This window comes from Haliotis cracherodii, unplaced genomic scaffold (assembly GCF_022045235.1).
Source record: "Haliotis cracherodii isolate W230 unplaced genomic scaffold, xgHalCrac1.p SCAF_39, whole genome shotgun sequence".
Lineage (NCBI taxonomy): Eukaryota > Metazoa > Mollusca > Gastropoda > Lepetellida > Haliotidae > Haliotis > Haliotis cracherodii.
In genome coordinates this window covers 297,083-316,839 of record NW_027266296.1, presented here as the reverse complement: position 1 = coordinate 316,839, position 19,757 = coordinate 297,083, and the positions used below count along the sequence as shown (strand labels likewise).

The window sequence follows — 19,757 nt, the reverse complement described above, 5'->3', positions numbered from 1 at the left end:
AAGAAAGTAGTTTATGTCGTTATTGTAATAAAGGCTATGTTGAGGATGAGTTTCATGTACTTCTCATTTGTAAATATCATCAGTTTCTTAGAAATAGATACCTCCCTATGATTTCAACTATGTACAAAGATGAACAACTGATGAGAAATTTGTTGAACTCCTGCAATGCAAATACAATATCTTCTCTGTCAATATTCCTGAAGAAGTTTTTTGAAATTAGACGTTAATATTTTAAGTAAACTTATTATTACCTGCACGTGACTGTACAATGTTGATACAAAAAAACATCACTACTGTACTATAGGTCATATGGCCTAAAATATTGAATAAACTTCTGTCTGTCTGAATATAACTGCTCGATGCTCAGGATATCAATCACTGGAGTGTCGTGTCCAGACTCAATTATTTTCAGACCGCCGTCATATAGCTGGAATATTGCTGAGTGCGGCGTTAAACAAAAACAAACAAACAAACAAAGAGGAATTAATCCCAACTCACTCACCATCTATCTCCCACTGTTACCCATATGTGTATTTGCCATAGTACCCCGGAACCACAATGATGGGTGTACCGAACTACATAAAGAACAACACGACACTATTTGATCTGCAGATGTTTATTTAATGATGTCCATTAAACAGACTAGGTCTTGATTCTCAGTGAAGATCCTTGTGGGTTGCCATGATTGGTTAGACACCTGAAAGAAACCATGCAAATTTTGATGAATGATGTTTTCAGGACAATCAAAACTGATAAAAGTCTAGCATAAAGTCATCATACGTAATTATATAATTTACAAATATATAACAAAGGATTTTCAGCAATAGGCATATATGTTAATCATTCCTCACTAGGTTGGCTGAAGTGCGACTCCTTCCTTGTAACTCGGCTTCAATTATGATCTAATGGTCACAGTGTGTGATCTCTCTGGTTTTGTGTCACGGTGTCAACGGCGTGGACGTTTGCTCATGCCATCAACCACTGGTTTACCTGTCTCTGACTCAGGTATTTACAGACCACCCTGACATACCTGGACTATTGATGACGGTCACGTAAAAACAACAACACACTCACTCTTTGTGGATGTTTCTTGGAGAAATGTATGTCTGTGAAAACTTAATATAAACCTGTAATCGTTTTGTTTCTGCCGAGGAGGACATATCTGTCTTGCCCAAAGTACTCCATAGACTGAGAACAAGTTTGACCTTCTCCAACCTCGATATACTGCGCACGTTAGTCAACTGACCATTCGAAACTGGGATTATTGATAGTTTTACCCATACACACAGATTTATGTTAAATGAGACATTGTATTCCTGAAAATATAGCTACCGAATTTGAGTCTCTCTTCCTCGACATCTTCTTTGATCTTTTTCTCAAGGTCATGCTTCAGGTCTGGAATATAGAAGAATGTTCTTGTAGGACTATAACAGTTTGCCCCCGTATCAGCAGGGGGTTATGACTCTAAATTGGAAAAAACCCTCTATGACAATTATTAAGAGAACCATGCTACATGGCATATGAGATGTGGTTGAATGCGCATATAAGGAAGTGTGGTTGCGCGTGATCAAGTGTCACTCATTAATAAATATTATTTTATCAATGTCATCCGTGACATATTTTCCGTACCGATGATGTCAATCACTGGATTGTCTGGTCCAGACTCGATTATTTACAGACCACCAGCCTATAGCTGGAATATTGCTCAGTGCGGCGTTAAACAACAAACAAACAAACAAACATCGGTTACCGTACTATGAGTGAATCTCCAAACCGGTATCCCCTATGCTGAAGCAATCATAATTACAATGTACTCCTACCTTCCTTTTGTTGTGGTGTAAGATCGACGTCTCTAATCGCCTCCTCTTTCATTGCATCTTTAGTCATCTCAGCGTTCCTTTTCTTGCCTGTAAAGAAAACAATATTACAATATCATTTTTTTTTAGTTGTGCTCCAATCATTGCAAATAAACCAATTATTCCGAAGTCAATACTTTTTACTATGAAAACGATTTTACGACGAAATGTTCTGGTTGGTAGACGACCTATTGTAGCGTTCAGCTTTAAGAAGTTTAAATATAATATGTTTATATTATTTCATGTAGAATATATAATATATAAGTGTGTGTATGTGTTGTTTAGAACTATTTATAAGGTGGAATTCATCAAATACACCCCCCAACTAATTTCATTGTTTTTAAGGTACTATGGGACAAATAAAAGGATGAGGTTTGTTTGGCAGTGAGGCGAGCGGGCAGGGTGAAAATCTAAACATTAATATATAACTACCTAATTAAACCAAAATGATTATGGCTTTAAGACGCATATCAGTTAAGCCGAACGTGTACAATTATAAACATACACTGAGTAACGATATATGTAAGTTATACCAGAGGCACAAACGTGTACCTACCAAATCGAACATCGACCCTGGCACTCACAAACAACGCGTCCACCACCACCGCCATCAGCAACACACTCAGGATAATCATCAGCTTCATGGTCCTTGTGTACCAAACGTAGATGTCCAGTGATCATAGGCTGGTGCCTTTTATAGCACTAGTAAACAGGGGAATGGGTGCCAGGTGTTTCATAGAAATAAATCCGATATCAGCTGCAATGAGTTGTCACACATCCATTGACACAACACATCATGCTTTACGATGTCGTGTGTTGGGGTGTCGACATGAACCTGTGTGAAACATTTCAATGTCAGAATTTTGAATCCTTGAAAGTTCGGACGTTAACGTTCCAATATAATCCGGATTAACTTCAACCCGATCAAAATGACCTTTGAGTTTCCTAAATTAGTTTCATGAAATTCACTTTGAATATCTGAAACGAGTTTAAAACACCTTCAAAATCAAATACGGGCGAAAATAAGCTTATAGATACCCTTAATATTTGTAGTTTCGTTTAACGGTACAAATCTTTTTCAATATTGCATTAAAAATATCCACTCAAAGGAGATAGATCACATGTATTTCGATCCTATTGGACGCGACGCAACATCATGAAACACAAACAAAATTATTTTACAGGTATACAGGCATTATTGCAAAGACATTATCTGAATAATTCGTTACCTTCTAATTCATGAATGTAATATCTAGACGTTTGTTTGACGATATATTCTGTTATTAGATACATTGTTCACTTCCCAGTACACGCGTGAAATCGTGTCCACATGACAATATATCAAAACCCTTCCTTCTGTTTCGATATGATTACAATACAGCTACATCTAGACTTCCATCATACATCAGACAAACCTGTGAAACGCGAACCAGGGGTAACATGTTTTCAGATAAGGTAAACGCAATGCCTGCACGATCCATCGCGAGTAGGATTTGGTGGCGTTTAAAGTGTGAAGTTCTTATCGCGAATATTGACAATGATTTACAATCAAGTTTAAAAAATTTCAAAAATTGAAAACAAAATGATTTGTCACATACACGTAGTTTGACTTGTATCTGCATGCAATGATATCTAAGCTGAAACGCAGATGCCTCCTTTATCTTTGTAAATATTTTTGTTTTGTTTTGTTGTTCAACGCCACATTCAGCAAAATTCCAGCTTTATGATGGCGGTCTGTAAATATACGAGTCTGGACCAGAAAATCCAGTGATTGACATCATGAGCATCGCTCCACGCAATTGGGATACGATGACATGCATCAACCGAGTCAGCGAGCCTGGCAACCAGATCCTGTTAGTCGCTTCTCACGACAAGCATAGTCGCCTTTTACGACAAGCATGGGTTGCTGAAGACCTATTCTACGCCGGATCTTCAGGGGCCATTCGTCAAAGGAGATATGCTTGGTATGTGTGGACTCCTGGGCAAAGCACGTCTCCAGTACTAGTTGCTTGTTACTAGACCGACTGTTAAGACCTAATGGTTTCATGGATTATCAACGATGTGGACCTTTGCTCAACCTATCAACTCGGTACTTTATTTAGAGGGCGCCATGATAGAACTGGAATACAGCTGACGGTGACGTGGAAGACGACACCAACTCAATTGAGGTTTCATTTGGAAGTTGATATCAAGTTTCACAGCCGTTAAGATCCGGGGTAGAATAAGAATACCCGTGCTTGTTGAACAAAAAACCAAACAAAGGTTCATCATGAGCGCTTTGATTCTGCTCAAGAACCGCCTTGGACATATGTGTTGTGTTCAAATGACATGTATACTGAGACAAACATTGGACATATGTGTTGTGTTCAAATGACACGCATACTGATAACAACATTGGACATATGTGTTGTGTTCAAATGACACGTATACTGAGACCAACATTGGACATATGTGCCGTGTTCAAATGACACGTATAGTGAGACCAACCTTGGTAATATGTGTCGTGTTCAAATGACACGTATACTGAGACCAGCATTGGACATATGTGTCGTGTTCAAATGACAGGTATGCCTAGACCAACATTGGACATATGTGTTGTGTTCAAATGACACGCATACTGATAACAACATTGGACATATGTGTTGTGTTCAAATGACACGTATACTGAGACCAACATTGGACATATGTGCCGTGTTCAAATGACACGTATAGTGAGACCAACCTTGGTAATATGTGTCGTGTTCAAATGACACGTATACTGAGACCAACATTGGACATATGTGCCGTGTTCAAATGACACGTATAGTGAGACCAACCTTGGTAATATGTGTCGTGTTCAAATGACACGTATACTGAGACCAGCATTGGACATATGTGTCGTGTTCAAATGACAGGTATGCCTAGACCAACATTGGACATATGTGTCGTGTTCCAATGACACGTATACGGAGACCCGCCTTGGACATATGTGCCGTGTTCAAATGACACGTATACTGAGACCAACATTGGACATATGTGTCGTGTTCAAATGACACGTATGCCTAGACCAACATTGGACATATGTGTCGTATTCAAATGACACGTATACTGAGACCAACATTGGACATATGTGTCGTGTTCAAATGACACGTATGCCTAGACCAACATTGGACATATGTGCCGTGTTCAAATGAACCGCCTTGGACATATGTGCCGTGTTAAAATGACACGTATACTGAGACCAACCACGGACATATGTGCCGTGTTCAAATGACACCTATACTGAGAACAACATTGGACATATGTGTCGTCTTGAAATGAGCCGCCTTGGACATATGTGTCGTGTTCAAATGACATGTACACTGAGACCAACATTGGACATATGTGTCGTCTTGAAATGAGGAGCCTTGGACATATGTGTCGTGTTCAAATGACTTGCCTACTGAGATTAGCCTTTGACAAATGTGTCGTGTTCAAATGACACGTATACTGAGACCAACCTTGGTAATATGTGTCGTGTTCAAATGACACGTATACTGAGACCAACCTTGGACATATGTGCCATGTTCAAATGACAAGTATACCGAGACCAACCTTGGACATATGTGTCGTGTTCAAATGACACTTATACTGAGACCAGCCTTGGACATATGTGCCGTGTTCAAATGACACGTATAATGAGAACAACATTGGACATATGTGTCGTGTTCAAATGACACGTATACCTAGACCAACATTGGACATATGTGCCGTGTTCAAATGACACGTATACTGAGACCAACATTGGACATATGTGTCGTGTTGAAATGAGACGCCTTGGACATATGTGCCGTGTTCAAATGACACGTATACTGAGACCAACCTTGGTAATATGTGCCGTGTTCAAATGACACGTATCCTGAGACCAACCTTGGTAATATGTGCCGTGTTCAAATGACACGTATACTGAGACCAACCTTGGTAATAAGTGCCGTGTTCAAATGACACGTATACTGAGACCAACCTTGGACATATGTGCCTTGTTCAAATGACACGTATACTGAGACCAACCTTGGACATATGTGCCGTGTTCAAATGACACGTATACTGAGACCAACCTTGGACATATGTGCCGTGTTCAAATGACACGTATACTGAGACCAACCTTGGTAATAAGTGCCGTGTTCAAATGACACGTATACTGAGACCAACCTTGGACATATGTGCCTTGTTCAAATGACACGTATACTGAGACCAACCTTGGACATATGTGCCGTGTTCAAATGACACGTATACTGAGACCAACCTTGGACATATGTGCCGTGTTCAAATGACACGTATACTGAGACCAACATTGGTAATATGTGCCGTGTTCAAATGACACGTATAGCGAGACCAACTTTGGTAATATGTGCCGTGTTCAAATGACACGTATACTGAGACCAACCTTGGTAATATGTGCCGTGTTCAAATGACACGCATACTGAGACCAACCTGGGTAATATGTGCCGTGTTCAAATGACACGTATACTGAGACCAACCTTGGTAATATGTGCCGTGTTCAAATGACACGTATACTGAGACCAACCTTGGTAATATGTGCCGTGTTCAAATGACACGTATACTGAAAACAACCTGGGTAATATGTGCCGTGTTCAAATGACACGCATTGAGAGAAATGTTGAATCAGTGACAGCTTGCAGAATCTTTGACTTGATGGCAGATATTCAGTCCACTCGCTCCATTGCACTGTCATGTAAACATTTTGAAGAGTTGGCATTATAGCTGTTTGGTGCACTCCTTTCCTGAGCATCAGGAGCTGAAGAAATTGATATAGTATTTGACAGACATGACAAATGAACACTCAATCAAAGGAATTGAGCGGAAAAGGCGGACTGGCAATACTGGTATCAAACTAGACCCTTGGACCCTCGGTCCCAGTACCAAAACAGTGGGACAAGTTCATTTCCCACAATGGAAATAAATCTGCCCTTGCACACTTTCTAGTCGAGAAATGGAAATGCTTTGGGACAAGACTAAAAGAATCACAATATCTTCTTGTTGCTGGATGCATCGCAAGTAATGGTCTTGAGTGTGTCTGTTTCCGGCCAACTGGGGTTGAGGAGTTAGTTACACACATATTCTGTTCACATGAAGAGGCCGACACCAGGATGTTATTACTTGCTCCTGACGCCTTTCAGCAAGGTTTCTCAACTGATACAGATGTGCCAATTCTTTGCATTCTTTTTGCCAAACAAATTGGTGGACAGCTTTTCTGTGAAACCGAATGTAATAACAAAAAAGCGATATTTTGACATCAACAAGTGAGTTGACATGGTTGGTCACAGGTTATGATAAAACGTGTAGCTTCTATGGCATTGGTTAGAAAACAGCCTTGATGGCTTCAAAGCGAAATCAACATCTCTTGACAAGTCTGGGTGAATCGTTTGAGGTTTCTGATGATGTAATGCAGAACTGTGAAATATACATTGTCTCTTGTTATTCTTCCTGAGGCGGTATGTTAATACTTTTCGATACCTACAGTTCTTAAAGCATCAGAAGAAAAGTATGAATCATATAGAGAGCAAACTACCAAACAGCCATTTGGAAGCGGTCTCTTCAGAACAAGCCGATTGTTCCAGATCCTGAAGAGCATGGGTGGGACAATGTATGCAATCATCCTTAATGATGGGCTCCCAGCACTGAAAGACCTTCTTCAACTTCATATCTGTGCATGTAAAAGTCAGTGTACAGGAAGGTGCAGCTGTACGAGATTGAAGTTACTGTGTACTGCAACATGTGGATGTGGACCTGAAACGTGATCTTGACAGCATTGACACTGACTAGCATGTCAATTGGGATTGCTCTATTACTTTGCAGTATGCAGCATTCTGAGTGCACATGAGATAATAATTGATACAATCTCATTAAAATCAGACCTCAGTTCTCGCTACCGCTGAACAAAGATCTGAGGACATCCCATTAGGGGTCACGTCAGAACGACCTTTCATCCGACCAATCAGAGCATCGCTTTCCAGGTTATGAAAGTAACAGTCGGAGGATGATTTCTAATCATGCAACCTCAAATACTTTAACTCCGAATGATAGTTACGAGCTTAACGACTGAATCGACAATCTAGACCATCTATTAGCCATTTCAGCATGTTCTTTTGTTCAGGTTTCAAATTTGTAATCGAGAATTTGTCAAAATATGTTTCGAAGCGTAGTCGCCAATTTAAAATTAGTGCCGTAAAGCACGAGAAAGCTGCCTTCTGATTGGTCATTCCATTGGTTGATCAAAGTTCATGCAAAGTCGTAATGGGATGTCCTCAGATCTTTGTTTAGGGGTAGCGATAACTAAGATCTGATTTTAATGAGATTGTAATTGATATGAAGGAAATGTTGCGTATACACATGTCACCAACGTGGTGTAAGTTCAGCATGCAAGCAGAGGTGCTGTCAGTCCCCACAGTCCTTGTCACAGTATGATGACCTAACTTTGGACGCTGACTTTGTGTGTCCTCGTGTAATAGGCTGAGCTTTTTTATGAATTATGAGCGTGCCTTCCTTTTGTTATGTTTGTTTGTTTTTACTTTAACGCTGCACTCAGCAATATTCCAGCTTTATGACGTCGGTCTGTAAAATAATCGAGTCTGGACCAGACAATCCAGTGATTGACATAATGAGCATCGATCCACGCAATTGGGATCGATGACATGTATAAATCATGTCAGCGAGCCTGACCACCCGATCCCGTTAGTCGCCTTTTACGACAAGCATAGTCGAATTTTACGACAAGTATGGGTTGCTGAAGACCTATTCTACCCCGGAATCTTCACGGGTCTCCTTTTGTTATCAACAATGGATCATGGCACTTCACTAGTCCGGAATAACAGTTACTGGTATTCAAAGAAAGGTAAAGATGAACATTTGGATTAATTTATCTTATCGACAATAAAAAATGATATCACAGAACTTGACAGAGACTAAATTTGTGGATACTCTATTGATACCTTTCTTGTCTAAGGTCAAAGGTTTACACCCGGGACATAAAGGATTTTCTAAATTTTCTACCAGAAACCATACCAGAAAATAACTTGTAACCTTTGATGTGAATATCCTTTACTCCAATATTCCGCGAGAATTAGGTCTTGAAGCGATCTCCTTCTGGCTAGACCAACACAAAGAACTTATTCCAGAAACATGGGACCCGTGAATATTCCGGGTAAGAATAGATCTTCAGCAACCCATGCTTGCCGTAAAAGGTGACTATGCTTGTCGTAAAAGGCGACTAACGGGATCGGGTGGTCAGGCTCGCTGACTTGGTTGATGCATGTCATCGATCCCAATTGCGTGGGGGGGCACGGATGGCCCAGTCGTCTAAGGCGCCGCGATTCGCTGTGCAGAGTTGCGTCCCTTGGGCTCGCCAGAAACCTATGATTGTGGGTTCGAATCCCGGTTCGCCCGGATTATGTTTCTAGGTTTGTCAGCACCATGCCCGTGCTCGTGGGTTTCACCGAAGTGGTAAACGTCTGGGACCTGCATCACTTGGGGCTTTCCTCCCACATTAAGCTGACACGCCGCGATATAACTGGAATACTGTTAAAAGCGGCGTTAAACCCAACTCACTCACTCACTCAATTGCGTGGACCGATGTTCATGATATCAATCACTGGATTGTCTGGTCCAGACTCGATTATTTACAGACAAAACATGTTGCACAAAATCCAGTCAAATCTTAGCATTTTATAACAGAACAAAAGAATGAAAACTCTTTCGAACTGGATGTAACAGGGACATACGTGTCCCTCCTCTTCAACCCTCACTTTGAAGTGGAATGAACTCGATAATACATCATGCACACAACTACACTAATTAGTAAACGTTAAAGTTCGAATCTCAAGTACAACACGACACTATTTGATCTGCAGATGTTTATTTAATGATGTCCATTAAACAGACTAGGTCTTGATTCTCAGTGAAGATCCTTGTGGGCTGCCATGCTTGGTTAGACACCTGAAAGAAACCATGCAAATTTTGATGAATGATGTTTTCAGGACAATCAACACTGATAAAAGTCTAGCATAAAGTCATCATACGTAATTATATAATTTACAAATATATAACAAAGGATTTTCAGCAATAGGCATATATGTTAATCATTCCTCATAAGGCTGGCGGAAGTGCGACTCCTTCCTTGTAAGACTCGACTGTAATTATGATCTAATGGTCACAGTGTGTGATCTCTCTGGTTTTGTGTCACGGTGTCAACGGCGTGGACGTTTGCTCATGCCATCAACCACTGGTTAACCTGTCGCTGACTCCGTTATTTACAGACCACCCTGACATTCCTATAATATTGATGTGATGACGGTCTCATTAAAAACAACAACACACACTCACTCTTTGGGGATGTTTCTTGGGAAAATGTATGTCTGTGAAAACTTAATATAAAGCTGTATTCGTTTTGTTTCTGCCGAAGAGGACATGTCTGTCTTGTTCAATGTACTCCATAGATTGAGAACAAGTTTGACATTCTCCAACCTCGATACACTGCGCACCTTAATCAACTGACCATTTGAAATTGGGATTATTGATAGTTTTACCCATACACACAGATTTATGTTAAATGAGACATTATATTCCTGAAAATATAGCTACCGAATTTGAGTCTCTCCTCCTCGACAACTTTTTTGATTTTTTTCTCAAGGTCTTGCTTCAGGTCTGGAATATAGAAGAATGTTCTTGGAAGACTATAACAGTTTGTCCCCGTATCAACAGGGTGTTATAACTCTAAGTTGGAATAAAAGAAGTATTTTTTCGAGAACCATGCTGCATTGCATATGAGATGTGGTTGAATGCGCAATAGGTCTTCAGCAACCTATGCCGTAAAAGGCGACGATGCTTGTCGTAAAAGGCGACTAACGGGATCGGGTGGTCAGATCGTTGACTTGGTTGATGCATGTCATCGTTTCCCAATTGCGTGGATCGATGCTTATGATGTCTATCACTGGATTGTCTGGCCCAGACTCGATTATTTACAGACCGCCGTCATATAGCCTGGAATATCGCTCAGTGCGGCGTTAAGCAACAAACAAAGAAACAAACATCGGTTACCGTACTATCAGTGAATCCCCAAACCGGTATCCCCTATGCTGAAGCAATAAAAATTACACTGTACTCCTACCTTCCTTTTGTTGTGGTGTAAGTTCGACGTCTCTAATCCCCTCCTCTTGCATCGCATCTTCAGTCATCTCAGCGTTCCTTTTCTTGCCTATATAGAAAACAATATTACAATATATTTGTTTTTAGTTGTGCTCCAAACATTGCTAATACACCACTTATTCCGAAGTCAATACCTTTTGCTATGAAAACAATTTTACGACGAAATGTTCTGGTTGGTAGACGACCTATTGTAGCATTTAGCTTTAAGTAGTATAAATATAATATGTTTATATTATTTCATGTAGAATATATATATATAAGTGTGTGTATGTGTTTGTTAGAACTATTTATAGGGTGGAATTCATCAAATAAACCCCTCAACTAATTTCATTGTTTTTAAGGTACTATGGGACAAATATAAAGATGAGGTGTATTTGGCAGTGAGGCGAGCGGGCAGGGTGAAAATCTAAACATTAATATAAAACTACCTAATTAAACCAAAAACATTATGGCTTTAAGACGCATATCAATTAACCCGAACGTGCACAATTATAAACATACACTGAGTAACGATATATGTAAAGTAACGATATATGTAAGAGTCGCAAACGTGTACCTACCAATTCGAACATCGACCCTGGCACTTGCAAACAATGCGTCCACCACCGCTGCCATCAGCAACACACCCAGGATAATCATCAGCTTCATGGTTTTTGTGTACCAAACGTTGATATCCAGTGATCATAGGCTGGTGCCTTTTATAGCACTAGTGAACAGGGGCATGGGTGCCAGGTGTTACATCGAAATATATCCGATGTCAACTGTAATGAGTTGTCACACATCCTTTGACTCAAACATGCTTTACGATGACGTGTGTTAAGGTGTCTACATGAAAGTGTGTGAATTTTTTTCGGTGTCAGAATATTGAATCCTTGTTAGTAGACTTTAACGGTCCACTATAAACCGGATTAACTTCAACCAAACGAAGTTAACTTTGAGTTTCCCAAGTGAGTTTAACTTAACTTAAATTAACTTTGAATATCCCAAACGAGTTATATAAAATCAATACTGTGAAACCTTCATAACCAAATACGGACGAAAATAAGCTTATAGATTCCCTAAATATTTGCAGGTTCGTTTAACGGTTCAAAATCTTTTCAATATTGCATTAACAATATTTACTCAAAGGAGATCGATCACATATATTTCGATCCTATTTGACGCGACGTGAACCTTATGAAACAAAAACAAATAAAACAGTTTACAGGTATACAGGCATTATTGCAAAGACATTATCTGAATAATTCGTTACGTTCTAATTCATGAATGTAATATCTAGACGCTTGTTTGACAATATATTCTGTTTTAAGATACGTTGTTCAATTCCCAGTACACGCGTGAAATCGTGTCCGGATGACAATATATCAGAACCCTTCTCTCTGTTTAGAAATAATGTCAATATAGCTTCATCTAGGCTTCCATCATACATCAAACAAACCTGTTAAACGTGAACCAGAGGTAACATGTTTCCAGATAAGGATAACGCGAGGCCTGCACGATGTACCGCGAGTAGGATTTGGTGGCGTTTAAAGTGTGAAGTTCTTATCGCGAATATTGACAATTGTTTTTCCTCGGAAACTGGCTTACAATCAAGTTTTAAAGCAAACACCAAACAATTCTTCCTGGCATGAGTACTTGTAAAAATTGAAAAGGAAATAATCTGTCACATACACGTAGTTTTGACTTGTATCTGCCCCAAACCTCTCCGAAGTCTAGTGATAGAGCGACCGCCCGGAGAGCGGAAGGTCCCGGGTTCGATCCACGGCCGCGTCATACCAAATGACGTTAAAAGATGGTACTTGTTGTTACCCTGTCTGGCGCTAGGGATTAAGGGGCTAAAACAAGGACTGGTCAGCTCGGAGTCAGTATACATGTACTGTGTCTGAATGGGGTATTCATGTTAAACTGCGGCATGGTAGCAGCCAAACACACGCACACACACACACGCACACGCACACGCACACGCACACCCACGCACACGTGCATGCACGTCGCTATATAAGTGCAATAATCTTGACAGCAACGTTGAACCTATTTCACCTCACCTGTATCTGCATGCAATGATGTCCAAACTGATACACAGTTACTTCCTTTATCTTTGTAAAATTATTTTCTTCACTCGGTAAATATGATATTTCATGACATATGATATAACAACATAAAAATAATATTTTAGATGTTTTTCCTTTTTGACATTTACGAAATAAGACTTGACAATGCCATTACAGGACTGCGATCTCAGCGTTATGACTATCGTGGGTCTATCATATTATCCCATGTTAAATTATTGGAGTAACGATCATCTCAGAGCTAATTTCGCCCAGACATTATCATTTACAGTGAGTGAGTGAGTGAGTTGGGTTTAACGCCGCTTTTAACAGTATTCCAGTCATATCACGGCGTGTCAGCTTAATGTGGGAGGAAAGCCCGAAGTGATGCAGGTCTCAGACGTTTACCACTTCGGTGAAACCCACGAGCACGGGTATGGTGCTGACAAACCTAGAAACATAATCGGGGCGAACCGGGATTCGAACCCACAATCATAGGTTTCTGGGGTGCCCAAGGGACGCAACTCTGCACAGCGAGATCATTTACAGACAGCCGTGATATAGATTGAATATTGCTGAGTGTGACGTTAAACAAATAAATACAGAGGGACTCATTTTTCTAGCTATTATGCTCATCCCGTGTCACATGATAGCCCATTCTATGTTGTCTCTGTAAACATCAAGGAGCGAGATGTTAGCTCACAATTGTGTATCAACATTTATGAACCAACAGGGTGATACCAGAAATAGTGTCTAAAAAAAATCACATATATCCCATCCGAATTATCACCAACTAGAAATGACGTTTTGACCACAACATCTATGATTTAGATTCAATGTACTAAAGGTTGAAGTTATTTTCTGAATTCGGTCATTCACCGGAAAGAAAAAATTCAACCCTTTTTATAAAAAAAAACTCTAACAGAAAGGAACATCTTTAAAAATATGACACCAATGAAATGGTCAGTGTGTATCCATTAATATAAGATAGCTACGCGATAAATCGCAATCGCAATGAAGAATGAAACGTGGTTCATTTCACAATAAAACATGCGCTCGCAACTTGATGACGTCGCAAATTGGACGACGTTATTTTTTAGAGGGAAGTGTCTCGTGGTTGGTTGGTTGGTTGGTTGGCTGGGTTTTTGTTTAACGCCGCACTCAGCAATATTCTAGCTTTATGACGGCGGTCTGTAAATAATTGAGTCTGGACCAGACAATCCAGTAATTGACATCATGAGCATCGCTCCACGCAATTGGGATACGATGACATGCATCAAACAAGTCAGCGAGCCTGACCACCCGATCCTGTTAGTCACCTCTTACAACAAGCATAATCAGCTTTTACGGCAAGCATGGGTTGCTGAAGACCTATTCTATCCCGGATCTTCACGGGTCAAGTGTCCAGTGAGTTGATCCCAACAGATGTAGCTGATAATCGACGTGTGAATTATGAGAATATGCAGAAAAGACCAAATTTACCACCTGTGCGGATTTTATTCATCGTTATTTAAATATGGGTAAATATGTTTAAAGCTCGTACATTTTATCAACATCCTTAAAGATGCTGTATATAATACTGATATCTCATAGAAGAAATATATATCTTTATATATATATATATATTTATAAATATATATATATATATATGTATATTTCTAGTTGGTGATAATATATATATATATATATATATATACACATATATATATAATAAAATAATGAAGTCCACGTTAGTCCAACATCTTTTTTATATCAATTTCAGACATAGTACTTTCACTGTCTCATGACAGCTCTTCAGTGTAACTGACAATGACATATGAATCAGTTACTGAATCAGTTAAAAAAGTACCATGTCTGTACGAACGTGGACCTTATTATTTTATCAAATGTTACATCTACACCGAGTGAACATTTACCTCATTTTTGTATATATATTTTTTGCATATATATATATATATATATATATATATGCAAAAAATATATATACAAAAATATATATATATGCTTATATGCTTTATACTCCCAGCAGTGTTTTATTGTATTTATTTCTTAAATATGTGCTAATTTGTCTTATGTGATCATTATGGTCTTAACGTCAGTCTGTCTGAACTATTACAGGTCTGTAACATTTTCCAACACTTACTCATCTCAGTCCGAGTAAAGAAAAACATATACCACTGCTCGTAATTTTAAAGGAGTTATTACGTATTTTATCTCTCTACGACGTATTGCAGCATTTGGCGTCACATAATGAATGTTTGACAACTCGTGCGTCAACACGGCAATGACACCTATGCAGAGATGAAACAAGTGCTAACAGTGGTGCTTGGTGTGCCTATATATATGGCGCCAGATAGTGGAATAACATTATTTCACATTGCACTAACATGAAGTACGTGCTGGTTCTAGGGGTGCTGATGATGATGGCGGGGGTGGTGCTGATGACGAGGACAGGTGCGACACAGAAGCCCCTGGTGTGGCGGTACAGAGGAGGGGGCTGGAATATCAGGGTCACCGTTGGTAAGAACCTTCTACTCCAACGTCTCACATGAATCAATATACACCCGTGAAGATCCGGGCTAGAATAGGTCTTCAGCATCCCATGCTTGCCGTAAAAGGCGACTATGCTTGTCGTAAGAGGCGGCCAACGGGATCGTGTGGTCAGGCTCGCTGACTTGGTTGATGCATGTCATCGTATCCCAACGGGATTGTCTGGTCAAGACTTGATTATTTCCAGACCGCCACCATATAGTTGGAATATTGCTGATTGCAGCGTTAAACAACAAATAAACAAACAAACAAACAAACAATATAGAAAATCTCTTACATTTTATCCCATAGATATATAATACAATACAAAACGTCAACGCCAGAGAAAACTATCGTCAACTATCACTGAAAATCAGTGTTGGATTGTAGAATTTTGCGCTGTAGAATTTTACAGACCACATTGACAGACTTTCTAACGGGTCGATCCTTAGCCTCATGACCAGAAGTGACATATAGATACGCTGATAATAAAGTTGATTGCTTGATTGATTGATTTTGTTTAACGCCGCACTCAGTTATATTCCACCTATCAGTGGATAATTTATACAGTTGACGATTGATCAGCATAAAGAATTTTCTAACAATACCATGAGGCATTACTTCAACAAATGACATGACAATTTTCATCAATTCAATCCTGATTTACAGTGAGTAAATACTGGTTCTAATGCTTTTGATTGTTAGATTACCCCTTCATCTCTTTATTATCAACCCCATGAAGATAGAATAGGTCTTCAGAGACCCATGCTTGCCGTAACGGATGAATATGCTTGTCGTAAGAGGCGACTAACGGGATCGGGTGGTCATCATCATATAGCTGGAATATTGCTGAGTGCGGCGTTAAGCAAACAATCAATCAACCAAGCAACTTTATTGTCAATGTATCTATATGTCACTTCTGGTCATGGGGCTAAGGATCGACCCGTTAGAAAGTCTGTCAAAGTGGTATGTAAAATTCTACAGCGCACTTCTACATCGCCGAATGGCAACAGATAAAACAAATGTAATGCCAATCCCTTCCTCAACCACTTAACGGGGCGGTCGGGTAGCCTAGTGGTTAAAGCGTTCGCTCGTCACGCCGAAGACCCGGGTTCGATTCCCCACATGGGTACAATGTGTGAAGCCCATTTCTGGTGTCCCCCTCCATGATATTACTGGAATATTGCTAAAAGCGGCGTAAAACCATACTCACTCACTCAAATACTTCTTTCACCAAAGGAGATATGTGAATAAGGATTCAAAATGGAACATAAAACACCAGTTGTGTAATGGGGGTTCTTTTTCAAACTGTTTTCGGTGATTGTCGCCATGTCTCCCTTGTCAGACAACAGAAGAAACAAGAGGCGGGCCCTGTTAATGTCTCAGAAAGAAGATGATGCTTTGATGGATGCGGGGGATGCCAACTCACCGCACCAGAGAGAAGGTAGGTATAACCTGACTTCGAGTCCCCTGTGTCGATGTGCACCGCGAGAATTCCGGGTGGAATGAATGTCGATCATGTTTGGTTGTTTGTTGTTTAACGCGCACCCAGCAATATTCCAGCAACATGACGGCGATCTGTAAATAATTAAGTCTGGACCAGACGATCCAGTAACTGTCAGTGACATCATGAGCATCGATCCACGCAATTGGGATACGATGACATGCTTCAACCAAATAAGCGAGCCTGACCAAACGATCCCGTTAGTCGTCTCTTACGACAAGCATAGTCGCCTTTTATGGCAAGCATGGGTTGCTGAAGACCTGTTCTGACACGGATCTTCACGGGTGTAACTTCCTTGATTAACCTCTGCTGGTCGTGTGAACAGATTTGTATGGATCGGGTAGTCAGGCTCTGTGACGTGGCTGAATGTGTGTCATTGTGCTCTGTGTCGTGGTTGTGACGGGTGCCCCAGCTTGGACAGAATACGCTTACATTTGCGCGAACACCTGGAGTCAATACTGTTTGATATTGATTCATAGACACATGTTTATGATAAGTCGGAATCGCACTGTGGACAATGCTTTTAGCAGAGATATCTGACGATAATGGAAACGGTTTTGTCGTTTTTCATTACAAGTACATGGACGACCGATAAGCTGTACCTTGTTTTATAACTGGTAAATTAATGTGATGTTTATATGTAATACGATTACCTGGTCTGGACTCGACTATTTACAGACCGCCCTCATAACGCTGGAATGTTTCTCTGCAGCGTTAAAACAACAAACAAACAAACTTAAAATACACTTTGCTGTACCTTGCATTATAACTGGTAAATTAATGTGATGTTAACATGTAATACGATTACCTGGTCTAGACTCGACTATTAACAGACCGCCCTCATAACGTTGGAATATTTCTCTGCAGCGTTAAACAACAAACAAATAAACTTAAAATACATTTTGTTGTAGGATATTGTCATTTAGCTTCGATTTCACTTACATTTAAATATCATCCACCCTGTTTCATTATCAGTTGTAACATTGTCATTTGTCTGTTTCTGGACGCAATTAATGCTTAGAGCTTCACAGAAGATATGAGTTATTTTGACAGCTATATGTAGCATTGTTTGTGTACTTGAGGCGATATAATTAAGTACCTGGAACTAAAAGAAACTGTTATGACAACAGGAATGCTTATCACCATCTTCGTGTTTCAGGGGTCTAACCAGCAACAACAATTCCGATGATTCAGTAGCTGTGAAATAATGAACTGAACAACAATGAAATAAATAAATTCTATCTTCAGATTAATACTTTGTTATCATTGCTTATCGAACCTTTTCCTTTTTAACTGTATGGTGACCTTTAGATTACCTTGGCAAAGCCAACTTCATCTTCAGTCGTGAGTTCAGCATCGCTTTTCTTATCAGTGATATCAATTTTCCCAACAAATATATTCATATTATTAAAATCTATGTGTTATTTATCTTTGTCTTGATTCCGGGTTAAAAGTGAAACCTTTGCTTGACACAAGAGGTTATTTTATGGCTCGGTTGGTCAGGTTGGTTTGCATACCAACATACATGTAACGTCGATGGTAGGGATCGTTGCTCACAATATCAATCACTGGATTGTCTGGTCTAGTTTCTATTACATGAACAGGCCGCAATCACACAGCTGGAATATTGCTGAGCGGTTTTATACAAACAAAACTATCAAATATAACCAATTATATATTACTTTTATCAATGTTGCGTTATTTTGAATTAATAATAACAAGAATGCAACAACAAACACAAACAAAACTTCTCAGAAATCGCTGAAACAATACAGTTGAAAGTTGACACTCATGTTTTTAAAAAAAGGTCGTTTCAAACTAATCACAGTACTACCACGGTTCTATTGTGGTTTCTGAGAGATGTTTTCGACGGACAAACAGGCCACATCATCCTCTAAGTTACCTGATGCTACATTTCAATATCCAACTCATAATTACACAGAACCCTATGCTTGTCGAAAGAAGCGACTGAATGGTTCGGTGGTCAGGGTCGGTGACTTGCGCGTTATCGTGCTTCAACGGTTCCTATTCATCGCGACCCGTGAAGATCCGGGTAGAATAGCCCTTCAGCAACCCGTGCTTGCCGTAAAAGGCGACTATGCTTGTGGTAAGAGGCGACTAACAGGATCTGGTGGTCAGACTCTTTGACTTGGTTTGATGCATGTCATTGTATCCCAATTCGTTAGATCGATGCTCATGATATCAATCACTGGATTGTCTGGTCCAGATTCGATTATTTACAGACCGCCGTCATATGGCTGAGTGCGGCGTTAAACAACAAACAAATAAATTTTCAGACCGCATTTATTTAATATTGGTGAATGCCAACTGTCAAAATCGTTACCTTGACGGGGGTCTTTAAAGATGTTTATCAAACTCAGAAGACGGATTTTGATCTATAGCTGTTTATTTCATGAATAAGGAATTTTTAGAAGATTTTGAATAGGTTTCCACTGAAAAGTCTCTGGGAACGGCAGTGCCTGATTGATTAGATACCTGAAAGAAGCGATGCAGATATTGACAAGGATGCTTTACAAGACAATTCAGAATCTTAAACGTCTGATGATCTCTTTGGTCCACAAAGATGTATAATTCACAAACATATAACCAACACAAGCAGCATATACATGACTGTAA

General features: G+C 39.8%; 1 long non-coding RNA gene across 1 annotated transcript; it reads right to left on the bottom strand.

Moving 5' to 3' along the window:
- Positions 1 to 639: 639 nt before the first annotated feature.
- On the bottom strand, positions 640 to 1,866 carry LOC139478108 (uncharacterized). Its single transcript, XR_011654292.1, has 3 exons — positions 1,821 to 1,866; positions 1,333 to 1,395; positions 640 to 697 (listed from the first exon to the last, which is right to left on the bottom strand). It is a non-coding gene; the product is annotated as an uncharacterized lncRNA (long non-coding RNA).
- Between the last annotated feature and the right edge of the window lie 17,891 nt (positions 1,867 to 19,757).